At 55.8% G+C, this 8,710-nt stretch overlaps 1 protein-coding gene and 1 non-coding gene across 6 annotated transcripts in view; both read left to right on the forward strand.

The window, feature by feature from the left end:
* D2HGDH (D-2-hydroxyglutarate dehydrogenase) overlaps positions 1-1,842 on the forward strand; it is a 27,231-nt gene extending 25,389 nt beyond the window's left edge. For 2 of the 5 annotated variants that reach the window (XM_072962048.1, XM_072962044.1), the window contains exons 11-12: positions 230-463; positions 1,264-1,842. The gene's annotated coding sequence lies outside the window, so the exon portion shown is untranslated. The remainder of the gene's footprint in view (positions 1-229; positions 464-1,263) is intronic. The other 3 variants (XM_072962045.1, XM_072962046.1, XM_072962047.1) reach the window with 3 other exon arrangements.
* A 5,578-nt stretch (positions 1,843-7,420) lies between these two features.
* Positions 7,421-7,493, forward strand: TRNAG-ACC (transfer RNA glycine (anticodon ACC)). The gene has a single exon. It is a non-coding gene; the product is annotated as a tRNA-Gly (tRNA).
* Positions 7,494-8,710: the final 1,217 nt, after the last annotated feature.

The raw sequence follows: 8,710 nt of genomic DNA on the forward strand, positions 1-8,710 counted from the left end.
AGAAGGAGGCGGGTGTGTGCCTCAAGCCCCTGGACAGAGGGCCAGGGAGAAGAGAGGTGGCAGGCAGCTCACCTCCTGCTTCTGAGAAGGGACTTTGACTCTCGGAAGCTAGGTCACTGCAGTTGGGGCTCACGTTGGGGAGGGTTCCTGGAGCTTGGGGTCAGGTGGGGAAGAGATGTTACTTTTTATATTTTTTGGATGATTTGGGTTTATATGTTTATTTTGCAAGCACGTGTACACTTTTATAAAGTAGGCGCACGCTGATTCAGAGATCCTGTGGGAGCCGGCTGCTGCTGGGCTGCATGGATGCGGCCGGGCGTGGGCTGCATCCTCCGTCCCCTCCCCGTTACCCAAACAGAGCCTGCTCTGAAGGGACCCCAAGCCCCTGCTGGCCCAGCTGGCCCCTGATGCTGCCTCCCTGGCCAGGGTCCTCTGGCTGTGGATGAACCACACCCTGGCGGAGGTGGGTGTTCTCCTGGGGGGTTTCTTGGGCCCAGCACAATTTCAGGGCATGGGTCAGGGGTCCATCTCAAGGCCCCGTGCTGGCCCAGCAGGTATGCTTGTCAGGGCACCTGTAACTGCCTCCCTAGGCCAGGTGGCTCTCTTGTCTCTGTCCCCAGCTGGTCCCTCCTGCTCTCTGCAAGGATTTAAAACAAGGATCCTCTCCCCACCGGTTGCCAGCTGTCCATGACCTCGCCTGTTCTAGGGCCTGACTGGGCCTGTCACTGTGGGCCACTGCTGGCTGCAGGGCTGCCACTGGGACTCCTGTGGGCCCCAGCCTCACCAGCCCTGAGAGCTGGCTCTGTCCTCACGGCCATGGCCACTATTCCGCTGTCCCTGGCTGGGCACTCAGCATGATGGAGCTGCCCAAGGCTCATGGCAGCTTGCCTCTCTGCCTCCACCCTGCCGAGGCCAGCAGGTGTTCTGGTGCTCAGCATCTGACCCCCTGGGAGCCCCCAGTTTTGAGGCTGCGTTTCCCCAGCTGCTTGTGAACTGGAGACTCGTTTCCCCAGCTGCAGTGGCCTGGGTGGAGGAGGTGGTGGTGATGGGCCGTGGAAGGTAGGCACGTGCCAGGCATTTCCTACCAGTGGGACCTTGAGGGCAGTGGGCTTGCAAATGGGGGTGGGATCCACCGGCCACCGACCCTTGTCCTGGGACTCACAGTGGCAAGGGTGCAGATGCCGTTTCCCATGCTCGCCTCAGCCCGTGATGGCTCGCTTCTGCTCTCACACCCCTGCCCTGCTTGTCTCTGCGCCGTCTTAGTGGACGGTGTCTTGGAATCAGTGAACCGCAACACAGCCTGGTAGAGTGGACACGGGACGGAAGCCCACGGGTGTGAGGAAGGACAGGGAGGTCTGGAGTTTTCACACCTCCAGAAAAACCGGCTGGAGCAGCAGGAAGACCAGAGGAAACCCATTGCATCCTGGCAGGCGGGGCTGTCAGCACCTGTGGATGCAGACTGGCCAACACCACAGACCCCCGGTGCCCGCGGAGAACACGGCTCTCCTGAGCGCACTTCAAAGCAGAACCCAGTGAAACGCCCCTGCTCACTGTCCAGAACCCCCAGGCCAAGAGGTTGCACAAAACATCCCAGGAAAAGACAGGGAGAGGGGCAGGCCGGACTGCCAACAAAGAAGCCGAACCCGGTCCGGACCCCGCGGGGGTAGGGGTGCGGGAGAGACCACCCTACTCCTCCTGAGGCCCCCTCCACGCCGGTACCAGGAGGCTCCCCAGGGTAATCTTCCAATGTTCCTGCAGGTGGTGAGGAGGGAGGGGAGGGTCCTATTGTGTCTGGATTAGGAAAAGCTTATGATTTTCACCTTAAAACCTCTACGCCCTGCAGCCTGAGAAGAGGTCATGTAACAGGAGTGCTCACAGCAGAGGCCCGCAGAGGGCCGTCTGGCGAGCAGCTGCACCTGGAGGGGTCGGGAGTGGTGGGGAAGGGGCTGCATCAGCCTCAGTCTGCAGGGCGGGAGGGAGCCCCAGACAGGCATGGGAGCAGACTGTCAGGGATCCTGGGGGGAGCCAGGAGGCCGCCCCTACCTCAGTCCCTGGGTTGGGATGTGGCTGCGGGTGGCAGCCCTGGCCAGGCCTGCAGGGAACAGAGTCCCAGGACAGAAGCCGTGAGCTGGGCGCAGGGGGTGCTTGGGCAGCTGTGCCCCTGCCCCTGGGTCGGATTTGGCTCCTTAAGTTCGGGCAGAAAGAAGCCAGGGCCCCCGGGGCTGTTGCCTCTGTGGACTCTGGCGGGTGGTCAGTGGCAGAGGCCTGACACTGGCTCCCCTGAACCCTGGGCTGGCCAAGGGGGTGCAGTCCCCCGTCCCTGGATGGGAGGAGGCCTGCCTTCCTGTTAAGGCCGGGCAGAGCCCAGGGGAAGAGGAAGCTGTGCTCTCTGGCCTCCGCTCCCTCCTGGGGCCTGACCCGCCCAGTGCTGTGCAAGACCCTGCCATACACCACAGAAGCGGGAGTGTGAGCAGGGCGGGGTTGCACACGTGAAACTGCCCCTCACACGAAGGGGACAGGCAGGAGGGGTAGGCATGCTCAGGGGTGACCCTCAGGCCCCCCAAGTATGGCTCTGTCTGCAGGGCACCTCGCTTGCTCCCAGATTTTGCTCGAATCTTTTTTTTTAAATTTTTTTTTCTGGGGGAAGTAATTAGATTTATATATTTTTTTAGTGGAGGTGCTAGGGATTGAACCCAGGACCTAATGCATGCTAGGCATTCACTCTACCACTGAGCTCTACCCTCCCCCTTGCTCCAATCTTCTTGATGTTCCATCTGCCCTGGGGCCCTGCTGGGGTGAGCCAGAGCCCTCCAGACCCTGGTCTTATGGGGGCTCCACCCGGGACCCAGGGTCACAAGTGGCCCCCTCCCTCTGTGCCTCCACCTGCCTGGGGCTGGGGCCATCTATACTGCAGGTCCCGTTGCTTTGTCCTGTTCTGTCCCTCAGCCCTGATCTGAGCCGGGGGTGCAGCGGACGGACCCTGGGCCGCCCACCCTGGGCTGCTCTTCCTGCCCAGATCTGGTTGCTGGGACCCCAAGTGGAGTGTGGAGCCTCTGGAAATTCAGGGACTGGGGAGGGAACTCCCAGACCTCCCGCCAGGTGGAAAGGGACTGTTGCCTTGAAAGGTGGGGCGAGGCACTCCGTGACTTCAGGAGGGAGGAATGCAGAGGATGCTGGGAGTGTCCAGGAGGAGAGCTGCCCACCGCCTGCCGGCAGCACTATGACCCCCAGACGCAGGTGGAGGTGAGCAGGGAAGGGAGGCAGCAGGGCTTCTGGTGAGGGGTAGGGGAGCTGTGGCCACTGGGCCAAGGGTCTCTGATGCTAGTGAGGCCATGTGGTGGGCAGCATGGCTGTCCTCTGTCCAGGCCATCCGCAGAAGGGATGCCGGGGCCGGGGGGCATTGCAGGTGAGTGGGAGCAGGCCTCCCTCTTAGACTGGCCATCCCTGCTCTGGCTGCTGGGCGGCCCCTCGGTCCGGCCTGCAGGGTCACTGGCCACAGGGCAGAGGCATAGGGAGACGTCTGCCCACATGGGGGCCTCTGTGGCTGCTGGATAAGAGCCCCCATGTCAGCAGGGGTGTCCCAGGTCAAGGCTGCCCGAGGACCCCCAACCCACCATCTTGAGCCCACTGAAGCCCCCAGCTGCGGGAAGGAGTGGGGAAGAGGTGGGGCTTACCGGGTCTGAGATGGGCTCTCCAGGAGTGGGGTCGGGAAGGGGAAGGCAGATTGCTCCTTTCCTTGACACGGAGCCCGGGGCCGCACGAGGCCTTGATGACTTGGAGGAATGGTGCTGTTTGCCGTGGCTTATCCGCCCCCAACCCTGACGACTCGGTCCAGGAAGGAGGACCCTGGGAAAGCTAAGGAAACCCTCCTCCCTGCCTGATGGGGAGGACCAGCCATCTCTGGACCAGGCTTGGTTACCAGAGCAAACCTGAGGCTCACTCTGCAGGGAGGGGACTGGGCCAGAGGACTCCGGGGACAGAGGGGAGGAGCACCCCCTACTGCCTCGGGGCTGGGGCCATGGGAGGGTCAGTGACCACTTCTCTCACGGGGCCGGGACTGGTCAGCACCTCAGACCCAGCAGCTTCTTGGAGTAGCCACACCGTCAGGCCAGTGTGCATCTGAAATCCTCCACAGGGTGTCACCCCTGTGCCAGGCTCCCCACGGGAGAGCTCCCGGCTGGGCAGTGACTTGGAGGTGGCTGATGCCCTGGGCTTCGTTGGCCAGTGAGGTGTGAGGGGTAGCGAGGAGCAGGTGAGATGTGCTCTTGCCCACCGCGTGTCCCGGTGGTGGCCAGGCCCAGAGCACACGCCCTTCAGGGGCGAGGATGTCAGTGCCCCAGGGACCTGGTGAGGGTTGGCGTGGTGCATGCAGCACTTCTGTCTCTGTGTGCCTGGATTCTTTTTCTCACCCCCCCCCCCCGCCATAGAAGAGAAATACATGGTGCTGGCCTCCAGCTCCCCAAAGACCCTCCTGGAACCCCCACCAAGGATGGAGACAGGGCCTTAGCCTTCTCTTCCACCCTTTCAGTTGAGGGTTTTGAGATTGCAGGCTCCCTGCATTCCAAGATGCAGCCCCTGCCCCCCGGTTCCTGCAAGGTGAAATGTGGCCTGCAGAAGCACCAGCCTCTCAGAAAGGGGTGGCAGGGTCCTGAGCCTTTCCTAGGTGCCATTATGCCTGCTACACCAGTCACTGGGGGGGTGCTCAGACCAGGCTGGGGCAGCTGGCATGGAGAGGGGCCTGTGGAAAGGGTCCCCAAAGCCATGGTGAAGCCCAGAGGGGCAGGGGGATGTGACTCCCTGCTCGAGGCTGGCCTGGGGGTGGCCACCCCCCATGCCGTGGGGACTTTGTCTTCCCTTATGGACTTAACACTTATAAAAATGCTGCACACATTTCCCTCAGTCTGTTTTCTAATATATTTATTTCTCTAAGGAAGAGATGTCCTTTCATGGAGTAAAATCTACTCAATTTTTTGTTTATTTTCTACTGAGGGAGCAGGACCCTGTGGCTCTGTTAGGCAGTTAGATGGAAATGAACACTGGGCAGGGGGAGAGGAAGGGGTAAGGAACAACCCAGAAAATAACAGTATATCTGCTCTCAGGATAAGGGACTCCAGAAACTTTTACTTTCTCGAAATGAGGGCCAGCAAAAGAAGCCAGTTAAAGTCAAAACGCTGTAGCTGTGTATAAGAGAAGGACCCGGCATAACTTGACCCAACGTTCATTGTAATGTAATTAACATTACAGTTTGAGCCCCTTCCCTTAGGTTTCTCTGTGTGCTTTATGGGTGAAAACCTGCCCAAAAGGGGATGGGTGTGCCAGAGCACAAGGAACCTGAGCTGTCAATCCGCTTGATCACTCAAAGACACTGAGCCTTTAATCAATCACAAAAATGCCCCTAAGCCAGGACATAAGACGGAAAAACAAAGGAGCGGTGCCGTTTTTCCCTCTCTTCGATTGGCCTGCTCCCAGTTCTCCGGAGGGTACTGTCTTTTACTACCTTTTCACTTTACTAATAAAAATCTTGCTTATATCACACTTTGTCTCTCATTAAAAGTTCTTTTTTTCTGAAAACAAACAACCCAATCTGAAAATGGGTAGAAGACCTAAACAAGCAATTCTCCAAGGAAGACATACAAATGATCAATAGGGACATGAAAAAATGCTCAGTATCACTAATTATCAGAGAAATGCAAATCAAAACTACGATGAGGTATCACCTCACACCAGCCAGAATGGCCATCATTCCAAAGTCCACAAATGACAAATGCTGGAGAGGCTGTGGAGAAAGGGGAACCCTCCTACACTGCTGGTGGGAATGCAGTTTGGTGCAGCCACTGTGGAAAACCGTATGGAGATTCCTCAAAAGACTAGGAACAGACTTACCATATGACCCAGGAATCCCGCTCCTGGGCATATATCCAGAAGGAACCCTACTTCAGGATGACACCTGCACCCCAATGTTCAGAGCAGCACTATTTACAATAGCCAAGACATGGAAACAGCTTAAATGTCCATCAATAGATGACTGGATAAAGAAGAAGTGGTATATTTACACAATGGAAGACTATTCAGCCATAAAACCCGACAACATAATGCCATTTGCAGCAACATGGATGTTCCTGGAGAATGTCATTCTAAGTGAAGTAAGCCAGAAAGAGAAAGAAAAATACCATATGAGATCGCTCATACGCAGAATCTGAAAAAAAAAAATACAAAACAGAAATAGACTCATAGACATAGAATACAAACTTGTGGTTGCCAGGGGGACAGGGAAGGGAAAGGACAGACTGGGATTTCAAAATGTAGAACAGATAAACTAGATTGTACTGTGTAGCACAGGGAAATACATACAGGGTCTTGTGGTAGCTCACAGCAAGAGAATGTGACAATGTATGTATGCTCATGTGTAACTGAAAAATTGTGCTCTACACTGGAATTTGCCACAACATTGCAAAATGACTATAACTCAATAAAAAAATTTAAAAACTGGAAACAAGCTAAGCATAAAAAAGAAATTCTTTTTTTTTGGGTGACTAAGAACCGAGGTAATTCTTATTTCCCTTTTCCCAGTAACAGCACCCCCAACTCTGGCCTCTTGTTTATAGAGAAGCTGGCTTCCCTGAGTCTTAGAAGAGAGGCCCCAGCAGCTGGTGAGGACAAGCCTGTGGGCACTAGGGGATGGTGATGACTTTGACGCCTACCTCAGTGGTGAACAGAGATTGCTCCCCCATTTCTCTTTAAAATGTTCATGGCTGAAAAGAATCTTTGGAGATGGTTTTTTTCTGGGGAAATTCTGGGCCCACCAGATTGGAGTCATTCTAGTTAAAAGCAACTTTCCTTTTTGTTACCAGCTGTTGCCCCCAGGATCATAACCCCTGCGCCTCCCTCAGCTAGAAACCAATGACTCTTTTCTAAGAATCCAGAGGCAGCTGTGGAGAAGAAACCAGAAATGATTACAACCAACACTCAGGACAGTGGAGGATCCACGCCCAGTGGATCTGAGCCTTATTATGCACTCACTGTAATATATTAGCATGCTGAGTGACACACCCACCTACAAGCGCCATGATGGTTGACAGTCGCTATGACAACAGTGGGAAAAGCTCACACAAGGACTGAAAAGCTCAACAAGGACTGACTGGCTCCACCACCCCAGAAAGGAGGACACGGTGGCACAAGCCTCCCTAGAAGTCCATGTGGCCCCGCCTGGCTGGCGCGGCCCATCTTCGCTGACGGCTCCCCACTTGATTACCTCTTCCTTTTTCCTCTTTTGAGAAATGAAAGCAGTTTTCGCCCTGTCCCACTGCCTCAGCCGTCAATTCTCTCCAGCCAGCAGGCGAGGACCCACATTTGGGTGGGTCTCCTAATGAGACAGGGGGGAAGGGGGCAGGGCATGGCCATTCAAGAAATAACAGCAGGGGGAGGGTGTAGCTCAGTGGCAGAGCGCATGCCTACCATGCGTGAGGTCCTGGGTTCAATCCCCAGTACCTCCATTAAATAAATAAGTAAACAAACAAACCAACCTAATTACCCTCCCCCCTCAAAAGACCCCAAAGCATTTTTAAAAAAAAGAGAAGAAATAACAGCGGGTAATAGCGGGGTGGGGAAGATTCAACTCCCCACAGGCCTTGAGGCCCCAGATGGCGGGAAACTCGACTCCCAGTGACCTTGAGCTGCATTATATGCTCCTTGTAATACATCAGCCTGGGAAATGGCACCTCCACCCAGTGACAGTCCCGAGGCTGACCATCAAATGTCAAAGAGCGGGCGATGGCCCTGTTCCTGGGAATCCCAGCCACTTCCCCAGGGCAGCTGGAATGATCCTCCCACTTGTTAGTACATAATTAGTACGTAACGTACCGAGCCCATAAAAACTAACAACCCTGCCCTCGTGGCCTCTCTCCCTTCTGAGTAGGATGCACACACTCTGCCTATGGAGTGTGTGCCTACTGAGCACCCAACCCCACACCTTGTGGCCTTTCTCTTGCCTTCTGAGACAGCCTGCACTCTGTCTATGGAGTTTGTATCTCTGGATAAATCTGCCTTTACTCAACTGTGGCTGCCTCTTGAATTCTTTCCTGCGTGAAGCCAGGGACCCACACTTGGCAGGACTCAACCGAAACCTGGGACATGGCCATCCTCTCACCCCACATTCGTTTTCCTGTGTCGTTTTAGGGGTCTCACTGCTGGCTAGTAGTGGTGTCCTCTTTTAAAAGTTCTTTTCCAGCCCAAGGAGTAAAAAATAGCTAAATTTTCTACTAAGATGAAGCAACATCTTAAGAAGAAGGAAAAGGAGAAGGGCTCCCAAGTCCATCCCAGAGCTGTTGACAGACCTAACCTGCACCTCACACCGAATCTTTGCATCTTGTCCTGAGTTCTAAACCCAGGGACCCTCTGTGTGCCCACAGCTTCCTCTGAGCCCATCCCTGGCCGACTGACTCCTGGGCTGAGGCTGGTGGGACAGGTGGCAGCCCCACGGGGCAAGCCCTCCTGGGACCCTGGCTTTCCACTGTGAACCAGGAGGGGAGGCCCGTGGAAGGAACAGTGCCCACCCTGGCACCAGCTGGGCCCCAGGGAAGGCCTGGTTCTTTCTGAGAATCCAACATTAAGCCCTCGGATTGGGGTGAGGGTGGAGGGCATGGCCTCACACTTGAGCAGGCAGGTGAGCTTCTCTGGGAGTCAGGTGTGTACTTTGCGCAGCGCCCCACCC

This window comes from Vicugna pacos, chromosome 5 (genome assembly GCF_048564905.1).
Source record: "Vicugna pacos chromosome 5, VicPac4, whole genome shotgun sequence".
NCBI lineage: Eukaryota > Metazoa > Chordata > Mammalia > Artiodactyla > Camelidae > Vicugna > Vicugna pacos.